This window comes from Danio rerio, chromosome 16 (assembly GCF_052040795.2).
Source record: "Danio rerio strain M-AB ecotype USA chromosome 16, GRCz13ab, whole genome shotgun sequence".
NCBI classification, from domain to species: Eukaryota; Metazoa; Chordata; class Actinopteri; order Cypriniformes; family Danionidae; genus Danio; species Danio rerio.
The window spans coordinates 46,419,245-46,438,628 of NC_141036.1; the positions used below are offsets into that span (position 1 = coordinate 46,419,245).

General features: G+C 35.9%; 1 protein-coding gene and 1 long non-coding RNA gene across 7 annotated transcripts in view; both read right to left on the reverse strand.

The window, feature by feature from the left end:
• si:dkey-22o22.2 overlaps positions 1 to 19,384 on the reverse strand; it is a 304,899-nt gene that overhangs the window by 161,802 nt on the left and 123,713 nt on the right. The gene's annotated exons all lie outside the window — the stretch shown is intronic.
• LOC147840383 (uncharacterized) lies at positions 13,002 to 18,729 on the reverse strand. Of its 5 annotated transcripts, none has more exons than XR_015511980.1 (7): positions 18,681 to 18,729; positions 18,011 to 18,195; positions 17,369 to 17,402; positions 15,956 to 16,011; positions 15,713 to 15,862; positions 15,525 to 15,601; positions 13,002 to 14,206 (listed from the first exon to the last, which is right to left on the reverse strand). It is a non-coding gene; the product is annotated as an uncharacterized LOC147840383 (long non-coding RNA). The 5 variants fall into 5 exon arrangements; XR_015511981.1 differs by having other exon boundaries at positions 17,998 to 18,195; XR_015511977.1 differs by lacking the exon at positions 18,011 to 18,195.

A 19,384-nucleotide genomic window follows, 5' to 3' on the forward strand; every position in this document is an offset into this window, starting at 1 on the left:
TTCACTGGCAGAGAGTCTGGAACGACCTAGCTGCATATCTTCTGGAGGCTCGGGAGCTTGTTCATTGACTGGGGGAAGTCTGACTGGTGGAGCATGAACTGGAGATGCAGGTTTGTGAACAGGAGTTTGGGACTGGGATGCTCTGCCTCGAGTCATTCTCCGTTCTCTCAAGCGAATATCAAGGCGAATGGCCATATCAATAAGGGATTCTAGGTCTTTGGCTGGTTCCCGGGTGGCCATCTCATCTTGAATGGATTCAGCTAATCCGCCCAGAAAGCAGACTCTTAAGGCCTCGTCATTCCATCCACTACCTGCTGCAATAGTTCGAAATTCAATGGCGAAGTCTGCAGCGCTGCGAGGACCTTGACGGAGAGTAAGGAGACGTTTGGAAGCCTCCTGTCCACTAACTGGGTGATTGAACACCTTCTTGAATTCCTTCTCAAAGGCTGTGTATGACTGGCAATAACTAGGCTGGGACTCCCATGCCGCAGAGGCCCAAGACAATGCCATGTCAGTCAGAAGGGTGATAATATAAGCGATCTTTGAGCGGTCAGTGGGAAAACTTGAGGGCTGAAGCTCAAAAGTGAGAGAGCACTGGGTGAGAAATCCCTGACAGGAACTAGGATCTCCTGAGAATGGCTTGGGGGGTGGAAGTCTGGGCTCTGCAGCAGCTACTGGAGCTATGGGAGGACTGTTGGTACTTAGGGGTGGTGCAGCAGGAGAAGCAGGAGAAGAAACCCCAGGAAGGCTTTGAAAGAGTTGCCGAATGGACGAAGTGACATCAGCAAGGAGCTCTGAGTGTTTTGTCATCACCTCCTCTTGACGACGGAGAACCTCTTCATGACGCTGGAACGAAGCTTCATGACTGCCAATCACTGCCAACAGATCTTTGGTACTGAGTGCCTCTGGGTCCATGTCTGACTCGGTGTTTCTGTCACGACTGGGTCTTGAACCCGGGTCTCTGGTGTGGAAACCGATGTGTATACCACTAAGCCACAGAGGAAGTTGTGTTGGACCCAAACGAAAACACTCCAAGAGGGAATCCAGAAAACAAGGATTTATTAAAAAAAAAAATCAACTTAGGTTCTTCTCAAAAATGAGGTAGCAAAACAGACAACTTAGGTTCTTCTCAGAATGAGGTATACAAAATACTCTAACAGTATAATAAACATGTAAAGAAAACTCCACGAGGGGAGAAAACAAACAGATAATTAATGCAGTCAGCAACAAGGAAAATAAAACACTCTTACTAGACGTAGCTCAGGAGATCAAGGGAAACGCAAGGCAAGTTCACCAGAGATGACTCAAACACCGAGTGAGGAACACAGACAAAGTGACAACTTAAATACACTGGCTGGAACAAGTCACAGGTGATCTAAATTAAGTAAACAAGAACACATGAGGAAGAACAAATACAGAGTGGAAACACGGGGACCTCTAGGGGAATGGAGACAAACTGCAGGATGGTGACACTCTTATATTTATTTTGTGTTGTCACTTGTCACTGTATGTACACTGGAAGCTTCTGTAGCCAAAACAAATTACTTGTCTGTGTGAAGCACACTTGGCAATAAAACTGATTCTGAATCTATGCTAATTGATATTGTTTTTTTAAGAATACTATAGTAAATACTAAATTTAATCTGTTGTGGTAATTCAATAGTTGCTATGATAATGCAACAACTATAGTAATATAAACAAACTACCAAACACTGCGGTTTTCTATATATACAGTGTATATTGTAATACAACTTCCCAGTTTGCAGTAATACAAATTACATTATTTATTACAGTTTATCAGTGCATTATAATTAATACTACAAGTATGCTGTTGAATCATTGATTAACAGTGTTAACACACTTTACTATGGTGTGGTTCAAAAACAATTTAGTATTTACTATAAAATGCTATAGTATTCTTTCAGAAAAATGAAAGAGTCTCAGTTAAAGTGTGCATCATACTAGTCTATCATCTCAAAATCACTCAAATATTTCCCATTTTTAAAGGCCAATGTGTCCATATTGATCCATAAGTGTATGTCTATCATTATTTTTCTCAAGGAGCTTTCTGAAAACATCATGAAGCTATAGGACTTAACCCATATATAACCCAGTTCCCCCAAACTCAAAAATATGCCAACGTTTATTCACCCTTCACTAACATGTTTGAGTTTCTTTTTCCTGCTGCACACAAAATAAGTTCCTTTGAAAATTGTTGGAAACCTCCATTGTATTTGTATTTGTCTATTATAAGAAGTCACTGGTTACAGATTTCAAACATTTTTCAAATTATCTTCTTTTTTGTTCAACTGAAAAAAGAAACTCTTAAGTTGGAAACCACTGATTTGTGTGCACAACATCAAAAACAAAACAAAACAAAAACATCATATGTCATATATGTCAGTAAAATCCATATTTTCTTAAAATTTTATTGCAAAAAGGAACTATAATATCTCCCAGAACTACATATAGAGTTTGATACAGTAAGTATGCAAATCTTTAAATGAATATTGCATATGCATAGTAATCATGCACACACTAGACTGCAAGGCTTCAAGACATTACTAAGATTAACCTCATTTATTTTCTCTGAACACTCTCCGAAATAAAGGTACAAAGGCAGTCGTTTGACCCTACAGGGTGCGTATTGGTACTTTAAATGTCCATATTGGCACTTAAAAAGAACAAAAGTGTTCTTTTTAAAAAGACATCACCCCAGTGACAACTTTCATACATTTATTTCTGAGAATGAAGCAGTTAAAATGTGAAAAGTGGTACAAATAAATTTGACTTCAATTTTACGGTAAGCCAAGAGTACAGTTTTACAAAAAAAAAATTGAACAAAACATAATTGTGTACCTCATATGATCTCCTGAGCTACAAAAGAGCGACATCTGAGCAATAAATAATTCCTCTGGGATATATATTTGCAGTATATTTCATCAAAAGCGCCGCACAAGCAATAAGAAATGAGACACGGTAAGCTCCGTGTGCTTGTGAAATAGTCTCATCGGATGTTCTTAAATACTCCTGCGGGTGCGACAGCCAGTACCTGCAGCTTATTCAGACAAATAAATCAATCTGTTCTTCGGGGGAACTTCATCTTTTTCTCTGTATTGTAAGACGAGTGTGATGGAAAGAAGCCTCGGTCCATGTGGAGCATTTAAACAATGAATGGCAAAGCTAAAAAAAGAGAAAAAAAACCCAATACATCCTCATTGAGCTTAATATTCCAAAGCGTGTGTAGTAATACAGCTGTTCGAAACCTTATAAACCACCACAAAGAAAGACAAATGAGGAACAGAGAGTAGACTTGAGAAGTTTTGAATATAGTACTTCCAATTTTTCGCATCGCGCCCTCAAGACACGTTCTCAATAATTCAGCAGGCCTCACATTTACAATAACGGCTCCCTGAATCAAGACGATATCCGATGTGGTTTTCATCATCAAGCAAACGTCTCGAATCCACATTTCATAAGCTCTGTGGAAACAGTCCAATCTGAAACATGGAAACTGTCACTTAAATTATGAATATCTGAGAACTTTTGTTCGGCATTAAAAAATAAAGCCCTGAAAAATTGATGTTAGGGCTCATATCATATTTATGATTTATGCCAGGGAATTTCCTTTAAAAAGCCACAATCCGGGCTGCAGTTTGTGTGTGGTTTCATCACATTGATATCATGAAGCGCGGAGAAGAAAGGAGAGTTTTTAAACAGGATGGGAACTGGTTCTTCTCAGGTTTGGACTAAATAGACAATGAGGAACTCCCCGAACATCCGGTAGATTTTGTAAGACACTATCGTTCAACTATACAGATACATTTCCAGATGCTTGTTGCATCAATTATACAGTTTTGACTTGTTAGAAGTTTTTAATTATTTGCATTTCTTGACCAAAGACATTGAGGGAAAATTGTTTTAAATGCATTTGGGCATCAAATACTATAATGAATATTAATTTTAAAATAGGGTTTGCTTCACAGCAAGAAGGTCACTAGTTCGAGCCTCGGCTGGGTCAGTTGGCGTTTCTGTGTGGAGTTTGCATGTTCTCCCTGTGTCATCGTGGATTTGCTCAGGGTGCACTGGTTTCACCAACAAGTCCAAAGACATGTATAGGTAAATTGGGTAGGCTACATTTTTCATAGTGTATGTGTGCGAATGAGTGCGTGTGAATGTTTCCCAGTGATGGGTTGCAGCTGGAAGGGCATCCAATGTGCAAAACATATGCTGGATAAGATGGCGGTTCATTCCACTGTGGCGACCCCAGATTAATAAAGGGGTTTAAACCGAAATGAAATGAATGAATGAATACATTTTGAGATAAGCTCAGTATATTTAAAGGACAGTATTAATTTTAAATTAGTAATGTTTTGAATAATAGATGTTTAAAGCTGATATAAATATTCTGTGCATATTTATTATATTACGTACATTATTTTTATTTGTTTTAACATGTAATATTACTATTATTATTGACAAAAAATACTAATATTTATACATTTACAAACTGATAAATGCAAAATTTTCTGAAAAATAAGTCACATAAAAAGTAGCACAGCATTATTAAGAAATCCAAATATAATGAAGCAAGTGACATTATGTATTTTATATAATCTTAATAGGCAACTATGACAAGATCAACAGGTATGCTTAAGCATTCTATTCTTTTTATGGCTGCATATTTTGACATGACGTCTTGTTTTGCTAAGGCCCCGTTTACTCTAATACATTTCAGTTTTAAAAAGGTCCTTTTAGAACTAGCGTTTCTGAACAGCTCTCCGTCTACACTACACTGCTAAAAAAGCACATCACGTGACCACACACACACACTCTGGCATGCACTGCAGTGTATGTGCACGTCTGAGCTCCAGGCAGTCAGTGGGTGCTTTGAGCATAGCTCCCCAGGTGAGAGTAGGGCGGACAGTTCATCAAGGATACACAGCTGGATTTCATCTCAGTATAGTTGTTAAATGTGATATTTAATTCATCTTGTATACATCTAACAACCCTTTCGTCTTTTGAATCTATTACCTGTTCTCAGGTAAAAGGTTTTGGCTGAGCACAAAGATAAGTTAACATTTTAATTTATGCAACCACTTACACTGATTCTGCACATTTGACTGATTGTCTGCTTTTTCCTAAATTGTATAAACAAATTATATGTTATACTCCTATAATGGCCATTATTGATTATTAAAACTGATATTCAGCAAAAGCGAGAGGGTGTATCATATTTTTCAATAAATTAATTATTTGTAGGCTCTGTTTTGTTATAAATATACATACGATGAAGATGTTGGTCATATAAATATGTAGCTACCCGACACCTTAACATTTTTGGTGTCTGTTAAGTTAATATGAAAATGAAAATAGACAGTTCTTTATATTGTGTTTTCATTTTATTGTTGAATGAAACAATGCAGCGAGGGTGATGTGAATAACGTTTAAAAAGTAGACTGTTCTCTTTGAAGATTTACCCGACGCGAGTTTGTTTTCTATATCAAACTTGCAAAGTCTGAACTTACAAGTGGCTTTTTCCTCAGTGTTAAGTAGTCTTGCATCCTGTAAGACAGTATGTAATATTGAGGAAAAAGCCCCAATCAGGTAGCGTGAATGTCTGCAGCCATGCCTCCGTTTTCAGATGTCTCCGTTTTCCCCCACCCACACTGACATGGAGTAGCAGCGTTTTAAAATGAAAGCAGTGTAACGGCTCCAGAATGTTTTCTTCTGATTAAAAGTATCAAGCTTCAACTGATGTCTCAAAGTTTTTTAATGTCTTCGTTGTGATTATCTTCATCATCATCATGACATCTTCATGTTATTTAGACAACACTTAAACAGCATGACACTCATTAGATACAACATCCTGACATTTTACATGATGACACCGTCAAAAAAAACAAAAAAACGTGTGCATCTCCTAAAGTCCAAAAGTCAATAAGATATTTTCAGTTTGTTCTTCTTGCATATAAAACCATACGAAGTTCTTCTTCCACTTTACAACAGCAGCTCACTATTCGTGTTAACTTCTCGTTTTTCTGATAATCACACGACTAACAAGATCACGTGACAGTAAACTAAGGCTACCTCTCTATGACCTGTAGGTGTCACTATTATCCAATTTCAAATACAATAATTTCAAAGCAACATTAATAACGTATGAAATGTTTTATAACTAGTGGTGGGCCGTTATCGGCGTTATCGTGTTGCGTTAACACAAGACTCTTATCACGTGGGTTGGGAGCTGGGTCTATTCTACGCAAGCTATGATGACTTTCACCTTAATATTTTACCGCAGATGTATACCTGATCGGTGAGCCGTCTGACAAAAAAAGTACCCTTCTGAATCAAATCAGCAGGATGCCTGACTTTAACTGCAGTTCGGCAGTTTCACTTTAACTCATGAACATTTCATTCATGCCCCTGTGACAAACTGGGGTATAGACGCAAATAAGGAGTAAGGACTGGTGAGAGTGTTATGGAATTTAATAGCGTGCACCAAATGGAAAGAAAAAAAAAATCTGCATTTCGTAATGTATGTGTGTGTGTGTGTGTATGTGTGTGTGCGGTCCTTTACTGACAGCTGCGTGTGTAGATCTTGTCGGAAAATATGGCGAAAAGTCCTACATTATGGTAATAGTTTTAATTTTGGTGTTTACTTTAATAATTCCACTAATATATTCATACTTCACACGTCTTAATTCCATTTCTGTTTAGTTTAGTTATGACTTTAGTCGATTTAAGGCAATCGAAAATCGCTGTTTCCAGCTTATGTAGGCCTACAAAACAGTTCAAATCAAATTCATGTTTAACTGAATAAACAGTAAGTAAACACAAGTACATCTTATTGAACATCATTAATTTTCATCACCAATTATCATAGTAGAACAGTTTCTCAAGCAGTTTGAGATTCATTTTGGAAACAGGAGATGAGCCCCTGGTCTAATGCGCCACCTGGCTTAAGTAACCCGTTCTCAAAGAATTATTATTTGGGTAGCACATATATTCTGAATGCCTTCGGCAGAATTCAAATGAGCCATTATAATCTAGATTAATCTATAGAATAAAATAAAAAATCCATGCCCACCTACATTTATACCTAAAATATCTCTACACAAAAAACAAAACATTTAAAGGAAAACAAAACCCTTTTCATGGACAGCTACGAACGGCCTCTACAGCGTTTTTAAAAAGCTCCAATTTCGAGGCTCGAAACTCCGGGGTAGTGTGTACACGTCTTAGTCTAAATAGGGCCTTAGATATCTTTGGCCCTTTCGTTTGGAACCCTAAATCCATCTTTTAGTCAGTTTATATGGTGAACACTAAAGTTTAGATGGCAGCGTTCACACATATTCAGCCGAGCCTCACAAGCAGAGAAATCACGCTAATATTTGCTTCAATCAAAACAAACCTGTCAAGCGTGGAAAACACAATAATATGCTACTGATATATTAAGCATCCTTGGCAACCACATGAAAAAGCAAGCATCTGTGGTTACAAGCAGTTGTATTCGCATTACTTGTGTAGAGAATGCAAGTCTTTAAACTAATGTGCCTGTCTTTCTCTCCATCTGTCTGTCTACTACTCACTACATTGTGAGCAAAGACTCATTAAACTTCCAGCAGGGCTGTCGTCCATTAGGCTCGGTCTCAGGATAAAGCTTGTTAACGGCTCCACGTTCTGCCGTGTTAAACACAGGCCGGGCACAAAGCGTTCTGCGCAAGCACATGCAAATGCATGTTAAGTCATGCAAATGAGGAGCATAATTGCTGTTCTTTGTAGAAATGTGCATTTCAGGCCTCAGCGTCTCCACAGACAACAACAGAAGAGAGAGAGAGACTGGAAAAAAAGAGCGAGAAAGAGATTTGCTCTTCATTATTCATTAGCGTATCATATGTCTGGCTAGATTTATGATGCTCCAACAGGATGAGAACAAACAAAGTGGATCCTTCTGTCACTCATGCACACAGCGCACCTAAATGAAGGAAAAAAAGCGATGGAAAACATGTTAAGTGCAGGATTTGTGCCAATAGATCGTTCCATTTTAACGAGCACAATTATAGGCAAAGATAATGACCTAAAGCCCTTAGAAACCAAAGGAGGTTTTGGGTGTTCTTAAAAAAATACTCATTTCCTCGAGGCTGAATGTGCTTGTGTTTGTCGTTAACCCCTGTTGAGGCGACCCTCTGTGCTTTGAATGGAGAAGTGCCGCTCTGGAACGAGTCAATGTACGCTGGTCTGGTCGAGCTTATAGAGGCAAATCCTGAAAAACTTCCAGCTATTCATCCGGCCCCCAGAGTCCCCGCAGGGCCATCTCTGAGCTCCACCGCCAACATTCCCATGTCCCATTCAGGTGAAATACACCCCTCCACGTCTAGATTTTCCACTCAAGTGATTCTGTGAAGAAGTGGCACACAGAGCTAGATGGGACCCTGGCAGACCCGCTGGGCTGGTTTACAAAAAGCAGACGCACACATGGGCAAATGAATGCCAATGTTTTCAAACACTAAAAGATGAAGAGAAAGCAGAACCGCCTGTGTTTTGGAGAGATGAAAGGCACCTACAGCTGTGCCGCAAATTAGCTTTGGGGTTGCCCTTTCTGACCGTCTGATGGAGGGGTTGCCCATGTTCCCAAACAAACAGATGTACTCAGCCATTGTTGGTATTGTTAACTGAGGCCAATTAAAAAACACTTTCCATAACTCTGATAAATCTGAAATATAAATGTTTATATAATATATTAGTACTTTAAAAGTACTAATAACTAAACCTAAATCTCTCTCTCTCTCTCTTTCTCTCTCTCTCTCTCTTTATATATATATATATATATATATATATATATATATATATATATATATATATATATATATATATATATATATATATATATATATTCCAGATTCCCTAGATTTTTGTGATTAGTTTTTCGCGATCGCTTTAGATTGAAAAATCTAAAATGTTATTTAATTAAAAGCAAAATAATCACAAAAATGTAAATAACCTCATAAAACATCCAATTCCAAACCATAAAATCAATAACTGTTTCAGTTTGCAAAGAATTGTTTTAGATGACTTATAGATGTTGCATATGCAGTGCACATGATGTAACTGAATGTCTCTCGATAAATGATGTCTCTGGAATTGACTGTGGAGTAAGCAGACGCGGATAAGGCGCTAGTGATTTACATGTGAAGTCAATGCAAAGATGCGATTAGACACCTTGTAGTGCAACTTGGCCGTTTTGTTTTGTTTGTTGGATGTGCTTAGACTGCAATAGAAAGTGGGAGCAAACATCTAACAAACAGAGCAGAGGAACAGACAGATTAGCAAGCAGCTTACAATGATGAAGACTGATTTGAAGGATGACGGCTTCTGGATATTTTTTTTTTGCTTTGCATGCATGGCTGATATTATGATCTGCGTCAATTCTATAAATTATTTCGTTAAACTCTTTACCTGCAGTTAACGAGAGAAAACACTTCCCTGCCATTGACGAGTTTTATGGCAATCCATGTTTTAGGTATACTACAGCAGGGGAAGCATGTCCTGAGTGAGGTACATGATGTCAGATACTCCGGGGAGTAAAATCTAAGAGAAAGTAAGATTGTGGATAAAAATAAGAGGTATACAACCTTCTTTTGGCTTAATCCCTACCTTTTTAGATCTGTTTTAGATCTGTTTTTAGATGTGTTTCAAGAGACCAAAATAAAGAAGCTTTATTTTTATGATTTGTGTCATTGTTATTGTGTCAGATTGCACACCTAACATAGTAGGGTAATATAGCAAATAATAAATATAATAAGAAAAAAGATATTATATATATATATATATATATATATATATATATATATATATATATATATATATATATATATATATATATATAATTTTACATTAAATTTAATTTTTAAAATAGGGGTTCTGATTTTCAAACGATGGAATAAGTTAAAAGTTAAATAAACAAATAAATAAATAAAAATCCTAGAAATGCTAAACAATTACTAAACATGAAAATGAAGCAAAATAGACACAATATATGAGAAAAAGTTACATTTTAACTCATAAAAAATCTAAATATCAAGAAATACTAAAAAGTACTTAAATAACACTAAAATAGGAGCGTACTAAAGCCTTTCTTCACTAAACACACACACAGCACGGCTCAATCTGCATCTCTGAAGAGCAAATACATGGCTCGGTGATCAAAGAGAGAGATTTGTCTTTTTGTTTTGCATAAATGGCTACCAAAATTGGCTAAATAAAGAAAGCTAAGCCGGCCGTGGATTTGGGGAGGGCTGTTGATTTCAAAAAAAGCGAACAACTTTGCAGTAACGCCAAACAATGACTGTGAGGGAATCTGTAAATCGGGCCTAATCTTACCAAGCAGCAACAATGGCTTCCAGGAGAACAGACTCATGGGAAAACGAGAACTCCACCTCAAATGTCTGAGTTGGTTTCTTTCTCTCCAGCTTGTTTTGTTCTCTTAACTTAACGTCAAAATTTTAGAGCCCGTGGTTTTGCATTCTCGCTATGAAGTATGATTAAAGGGGTCATTTTAATGTGCTCCTTGGGGTTCACTTATAATGTTAATTTTGCAGGATGTTTTAATGAAACCAAGTCTTCTCATTCTGCTTTTTCCTGCTGCGTTTCAAATTATAGATTGCACTTTTAGTTTTGGGGAATTCAATTGAAAACAACTTCAAATCACCTTAAATAATAATGTTGCACTACATAAAATCCATATATACATAGTGAAAACATAGTGAGGTTTAGTATTTTAACATGACTTTCATTCATTTTATCTGTCAGTTTAGTTTCTTATTTATCAGAGGTTGCCACAGTGGAATGAACCAACAACTATTCTGGCATATGTTTTACGCAGCAGATGCCCTTCCAGCGGTAACCCAGTACTGGGAAATACCCATACACTCTCACATTCACACAAACACTCATACACTATGGGCAATTCACTTTTACTGCATGTTTTTGGACTGTAGGGGAAACTGGAGCACCCGGAGGAAACCCAGGCAAACACTGGGAGAACAAGCAAACTCCACACAGAAACACCACCTGGCCCAGCTGAGACTCTACCCAGCAAGATTCTTGCTGTGAGGGCACAGTGCTAACCACTGAGCCGCCGTGTCATAATAATAATTGTTATAGAACACCAAAAGACCCATAGGTTCACCCATTGACCCACAGAGTTTGGTTATTGTTTGTATTGTTGTCATGTGTTGATGGATGAGATGTGAAGGGTGTCTGTATGTTTCTGTGTTCTGCAGAGCAGGAACCTGCTGAAAAACAGCATTTTTGCTGAGCCAGGCCTGATTACCTTTTAATCTTTTCCTGTTTAAAACTTTAAAAAGTAAATAAATAATTAAGTAAATAAGTAAAATTAAATAAATAAACAAACAAAAATACATAAATGAATGAATAAATAAATAAATAAATACACTCTGCTCTTTGATAAATGCAGCAACAAACCACATTTGCATGGCACAAGCCATTGAAATGAATGGGTCTCATAATAATAATACTTTTATTGGGACTCTTTCTGTGAGACAACAGTGCTAACCACTTTAGTATCACAAACATATCTGCGGCCAAAGCTCTTTTGAGTTCATTATTTTTTGTTCCTTCAGATTATTTTATTTCCTCTCTGTGATCTCTAGAGTACAGCAAAGATATGAATGGGTAAATCTGCAACACTCAGTATAGCTGCCCTATCGAAGGAAGTCCCAGCTTCCAGTGAGAACAGCCAATCGTTAATTTCATCAGTCAATTGTCAATTACAGATGGCCTTTTTTTTTTTGTCTGTATAAATGAATCCGTATCATTTGATGTAATAATTGAAAAAAGTAGGTATTCAAAGCTTTGGAACAATTGAACCAATTGCTTTGCAAATTGGTTCATTGTTTCAAAGTGTTTGAAATACCACAAGGACACCAGATGGACAAAATCATGTAAATGCCACAAAAACTCAGGCAAAACATGCATTAGAATTGGCTTTTCTAATAAACAGTGAATTTAGCTTACCATCTAATATCATTAAGTAACGAGAGTTTTCACTAAAGTCAGCAGTTCAGTGCGTCTCGCATTTTCAAAAGCATGTTCGATGTGATCTCCCCCATTAGACTGGAGAAAATACATTTAATATATGTCCTCCAGTCTTTGTTCCAGATTTTGTCTTTTTTTCTTTAGTCTTTACTCCAGATTGTGTCTAGTTTTTCCAAAGTTTGTCACCACGACCACTAATACTACCAACAGCCGTAATAGTGATTGGTCACTTCAGAGATTGTTGCTGATTTATATTTGTAAATTGTGAGGTTATCAAGTAGTTTTAAAGCTTTCAGGAATCTCTCATTCAGTGAATGAGGGACTTGGTCTTGGATGAACTGTCCAGAGGCATTGCAAATATGACCACAGAGTGAAAGGACTTTCCTTGAAAAAGACTTTGAGTACATTAATATTTAAGGATTTTAAAAGATAATAAAGTCTTTAATATTAATGTTGAAAATGTTGTTTTTGGGGTTATTTGAGGCTTGCTGAAAATACTACACTGTAAATTCTAACATGTTCAGTTTACTTAAAAAAAGTTTGGAAACCGATTGCCTTATTTTTGCAATATAAACTTACAAGGAAATCTTAAGTTAAGTTTAATTATTGCCTTGAAGTAAGAAAACTAAAACTTATAAAGTAAACTAACTGTTAAAAATTAAGTAAGTTTAATAGAAAATTCTAGTTAACATACTTGTCATTATTTAGTAATCTTACTTAGGGTTTTATAGTAAGATTACTTTAATAACTCTATTTAACTAATACTGTTCTACCATGTTCAGTTAACATCTTGAATGCTAGTAGTCTCAACATTGTTTTAATCCACCATTTTAAGTAATGTCAACTAAAGAAACTACGAGCAATCGGTTTCCACATTTTCTTCAATTAAACTGAACATAAAATATGTAGTTCAACCTACAAGTAATGACATTATACAGGTCTTAAATGTAAACATTTTATTTGACAAAATTAGCAGAATTTCACAATACACTTGTGATATTTTAGTATCACAATACACTTGTACACAATACAGTTTTGTAAAAACCTGTTGTAAAGTGCTGTAATATACTGTAAACAGCAATACAGACAAAAAATATAATAAACATGTTCAACCCTAAAACACAAGTTTTCGAAAAGGTTTGAAAATCTATAGTTTAGATTTTCCTACAGAAAATATCACATTAGTGTGGTCAAAAGTATTGAGTTTGGTATCAATCAATACTGAAATATTAAAAATATCAATTTTCCACCAGCATTTGAGTGCTACTGAGCTCGTTCTTAAACACCATTGATTGGCCACTGTGTTCACATGCTCAACAAAAATGACTGTGATTGGCTGTGACTGTCATAGGTTTACCATTTTTCACTGAGTCCAAACAAAGTTACACAGACACTGAAGTGTTTCAAAGCCATGTCGATAGCTGATTTGTTTAGAAGCTAACATATAAATTATCTGGTGATGAATCGACTGATCGACAGTGCTTTGAAGTTATCCAGTGTCTTTGTATCTTTGCACCTGGTGAACAGTGGTGAAGTGTGGTAAAAATAATGACCTTCAAAGCCAATCAGTCATATCTACTGAGCATGTGAACACAATGGCCAATCAGTTCTTGCAATGTTAGTGGGAAATGGATGGACTTTTTTTTATTTATTTCAGTACCGATTGGTACCAAACTCAATACTTTTGACAACCCTATAAATCACAATACACTTTTTTGGTAAAAAAAAAAAAAGTGTTTTAAACACCAAAATGCTGCAGTCCTAAATGTAACTAAATTGCAAACAGCAACATGTTAAAAAGCAACACTTTGTAATTAAACATGCCATTATACCTGAACCTTTAAACATAAAGCACAGCAGTATATAGGCACTCGCCGAATAAAACACATTACGCTTCCCTCCCAGCAAAAGCAACACACGTTGAACAAATTCAAATGCATTGCTCAAAGTCTTTGGGTAGTCCGAATTCAGTGTGTAAATCAAAGCAAAAAAAGAGACATACTGCATGTGGCAAAGTCCATAACCACTTTTCCTTCCAGTATAAAGGCCCACATTGCATCCATAATGCGGTTCTTTAGACATCTTCACACACGACAGTCAGCAGGCCAACATCTTCTGCACTGAAGTCCGACTCTACAATTACATCCTATGAATAGAGAAAGAAAAATAAGTAAAGTTTGATATTCTAAATGGCACTAATAAAGCCTGTAGTGGCCAGGAGACCAAAAGCAGAGGTGAAAAAAATACAATTCCTTGTGCTTAATTTAGTAACACTTTAGTAGGAACCATTACCCTATTAACTAGTTGCTTATTAGCATGACTATTTGTGTTTATAGTACATTTTACATTCAAATGCTTCTTATAAGAAGGCCTTGCTATGGTGCTCCTTCTTCAATGTAGACCAACACGATGGATTTGCCTGTACTGCTTCTACTAGGCTTGTCATGATAGTGGAATTTATTACCAATCCATATAGTAATTTTAAAAACATCCATTTCCTGCTAACATTTGAGCATTGTTGAGTGTCATTTCTGTTAAGCATGTGAACAGAATGGGAAAACAGTGCTGTTTAAAAATGTGCTCAAAAGTGCTTAAAATGTTAGCAGGAAATTTTCTGCTTAAAATTGCAGCAGAGATTGGTACCAAATTCCAGTATCTTGAACATGATACTATTCTAAAGGAACAATACATTTTTTTAATTAAAGAAACACTAATGTAATAAAACAAACTGCAGTAAAAGTACTTTTAAAACATTTTCAAGAAATTAAATGCAAATGTGTGAGAGACCAATTGGTGCTACATAATCAATATAAATATTTTGTAGGGAAAACTTAATAAATTGGGAACCGATTCATGAATGCATTTGGTTTTGCTAGATTAAAGCAGTGAGTCAAGTTTGCATTATTTAGCACACTTTTTAAAAATGTATTAATAACTATTTTTTAATAAGACAATTGATGTTTTAGTATGGCTTTTAGAACAAGGGTGCAGCCATCTACAATCCCACAGCAGGTGACTTCACAGGGTTGGATATAATACGGAGCATCTTTTGACTTTGTGGCTTTTAACACTATCTTTTTACATCTTAATCCAGCAGGTTCTTTCAACTGAAATTATATTTCTCTCAACATATTACATAGGTATTACACTTATTAAGATTTTTTTTCAAGCTAATCTTCCTCCTTTTCAAAACAAGTGTGTTTAAAAATTAAAGAAATGCATTCATTACTTCACTGGCCTATGAAGCTAACTGACCCTGTGATGGCACAAGCTGCTGTATTTGCAACATAGCAATGCTCTTGCTCCAAAGGCCATAATATAACATTCCTCTTACTTTCAAATACTTACATTAAATGCATTTGTTTTATTTTTATAAAATTGAAAATTTTTATTAATAAGTGAAGTAAACTGGAATGACTGCTTCATTTCCAGTCTAAGAAAGCAGAAACAATAATACTACTTACAAAACACATCCTGAAAATTTCTTTAGACTCATCCCTCTAAAGGACTGAAAGACCCCGGAGAACTGCTGCCAGATGACCTTGAAAAAGTAAAGACAGGTAGACATGAATTATAGCCCAATGAAAACATCAAATGCAATTTATTGCAATCAAATGCAAATTATGATTCAAAGATGATGTCACAAAAATACCTTTGAATTAACATGCTGAAAATTTCTTCTAGTTTTCTTCTGCAATTTTCTCCTGTTTTTTTTTTTTTTTATTTCAATCAAACGAGCAGTGTGTGTCCAATGCAGCGTAGAACTTGGATCTCACATTTCTTCCTGATATTCGATTGAATTCTGCAAAGATCCAATCAAAACATTATTAGTCATTAATAACATTCAAAAACACAAATTCACAAAATCACACAAAGTTTTGAAAAGAAAACAAACCTTCTGCAGCACTTGCATCAGCTGGTGTTTCCTCTATGACTTCCTTCTGGATGTCACTGTTGTGCACAAAAACGTAAAGTGTTATTGACATGGCTAAGCGAAATTCTAAAACAAAAAACAGAAATCAGAAACACATGCAATGATACAATGCAATGCCATTTAGCAACAGATGTTACACTTTAACATGACATAGTTAAATGTTCTTGAATAATAAAAGCTGCCAAATACTCCCGGCGCCTGTCATCAAAAGCATGAGCTATACTTGTCACCAAACAGTAATAAACACAACCCCCGATTAAATATAATCATGGCATTGTTGCTGGTGTGCCTTACTTTTTATGCGCATTAAAAGTGGAATAAATATTTGTCTCAATTGATGTCTTTAAAAGGACACTGAACTTTCTGACTAGGGTTGCACGGTTTACCGGTACTATGGTAGTATCGTGATACTATGGCTCCAAGATACTGGCGGTGCCACTGTAGTTTGTAAACGGTAGTATTGTCATTAACAGTCTGCCTACAATACATAATGCTGCATGTGTAAAAGTCACTAAAATACTTACACAATTCAGCAACAATAGATCATTGTATTTTAATAGTCTATGGAGCCTTCTAAGGTTGTAAAACTGTAGAATTTGCGCCTTTTATAGTAGCCTATTGCATATTTTGTGATGGTTCATTTTGAATCGGAATTCGTTTATTTCTGTTCCTGTCAATATGATATAATAGCTACAACAACCGTGACAATCTATTAAAAAGAATGACTCATAAAGTGAAATTTTGAATTACTTTGGATTCTTATCCGATAATAAGTGTGAAAAAAGTATGATAGATGAAAAACCCAAAATAGCAACAGGAAACAATTTTTGACCACTTCATATAGCCTAGGTTTGTTGGAAAAATGCTCTTTTCTTTATGTATCTTTATTTTAATGTATTTTTTTTTGCTGGAATGAATACATTTTAGGTGAAGAGATGTGCAAATACTTTTTTCAACAATAAGGGAATTATTTAAATTCAAGTAGGCCTATAATAACATATACAATATATTATTTCTGACATTTTTCTTTATTTCATGGATTTAAGTTATGAATTACAGTATTGCAATACTACTTGGTATCACCATACTTCAGCTGGTATAGTATTGTAACATAAATTAATGGTATCACAACACAACAACCCTATTTCTAACTAGTCCTCAGATGATTATTCAAATGGACAAAATATTCTTGATCATGCAGTTCTTTGCTGAGAATTTTGTTAAATGTACTTTTAATGCATTAAACGATTTAAAATTACCCTGACACTCAGTATGGAGACAAGGTAACGTTAATAGAACAATTCATGAATATGTTCTATGGCTTGTGCGGTATTGTTCAAAAAGTTTTCTTTGATGTGTAAGTGCAAAACTTACATTTCCACTGCATATCAGCTCACAAACTGGTAGTCTGAAATAAAAAATAAATAAAGGGTATAATGATATTACAAACCAAATATGCCACTCACAATACTCTAATGGTGTGCTACATTTTAAACAACCTTGTAATTGTTCAAATTTATTTGCCCTAAATTGTTAAAAATTAGTGAAACCTTCTTTAAAAATGCAAACTAACAGGTTTGGCAAAGCCTGTTTCTTTACAGAAAGTTTGCTTATAACAAAGGCTTGTTGATGCCTTTGTGTTATATTGAGCAAACAAAGGGATGTTTCTGTGCTTGGTTGTACGAGTTATACCACTTCATCATTAACGTTATCCATCACACATATTCAGTCGCGTCTGGTCAGATCTATTTGTCATTACAGCAATACAAAACACTCAATAACGTAACGGCAACACTGGAATAAACCTTCAAAACGGCATAAAGAAAAGACAAATAGCATATAAAACAAATAAATGAGTTAATTAAATATCTCTCGCATTTTCATAAGTTTAACTTTAAGTTTCATAGGGATTGTTAGCATAAGCACACTTTAGCATCATGTGTAAATATGTATCTGCCTCATACAGTGACACGAATCGTAATCGCATCGAAATCCTAAATTACCTACGACACTCACGGGTCCATTTTGAGCTGAAACTGCTTTATAATGTTCTAAAAGCCTCGGCGGGTTAAAACTGCTGCTGCCCCGGCGATCATGGAGAAAAAAACGACTGGTCTGGTCATGAGCCGCTCGCTGACGCCGGACCGAATCACAGCTGATCTCCTCACCTGCTTCCTGCAGGTGATCTCATAAAAGTAAATCTTAAAAAAAAAACACGCATATTTTCGTCACAACAAGCGCCACTAAAGTTCAGCGATAACTAACGTTACTGTATTTGTAATGCGGATAAATAGGTTTCGTTTTCTTTTTTAAAAATGTAGACCTACAGCTATGTGTTAACTTTACATCTATTTGAACGGATCATTGCGCGCGCTCTTGCTCTCTCAGTGCATCATTTAAAATGGCGCGGCCCGCTCTTTTAGAGCATAACGCCCACTTTACAAATTACTACTAACTTTACAAATTATTAATAGTTATTAAAAAGGACTAAGCAGCTAAAAATAGCTTATCTAGTAAAGTAGACAGTATTGCAAATAACGTGCAGTGGTCAAAACGTTTAGTCACAACATCATGGGCTATTAATTAGTTCACAAAACAGCAAACAATTTCACAAAGTGCAGGAAATAAACAGATTACTGATACTATACAAATAAAATCAAAGTAGTAATTAAAACGAAAAGTTTACCTTGATTTACAGCAGTACATCTTCTCAATATGAAATCCTGTCCTTCAATGGCGGTGCTGGGTGGCGGTTGGTTGTGACTCGGGATGGGGGATGGGAAATCACCACCCAGTACGCATGCGTAACAGCATGGCTTAGCCCTTATAAGCAATTTTACTCAAATTACATTAGTTATGGGAACTTTATACCTTACTATGTCAGCAACACTAATGCATTTCTAGTAAACTCAACAATTAGCTTAAAATTAAGTAAACACACTAGAATTTTGATAGTAAGGAATACTATTCGCATTTACAGTGTAATTAATTGTTATAAACTGGCTTTTAATGTCCAATGGATAAACAGTAAGAAGAAAAAATATTTACATTTTACAAACCCTTCACTGATTTTACATTCACTCATAATTCATGCTGAAAATCATGGAAAGTGGGAAAAAGGAGATTTTTCACATGCCATGACCACTTTAAAGAAAGAATCTGTTCCTGTTCCTTGTGCTTTCCTTTCTCTCTCGTTTCCCATTTTCCAGGCTTCACTTTTTTATTTTATATTCTTCTCACTTTGGCTCGGAAATATCTGACAAAAAAAACTGCAGAGCTTTATGAAATTCAAGTTGTGGTGAGGCTCTAATCGAAAGCCCGCGTCTCCCTCCGCTTGTTTAAAGGATCTCACTGCTGGGAGGCTGCTAGATAAGAAGCGAACGCTCACAC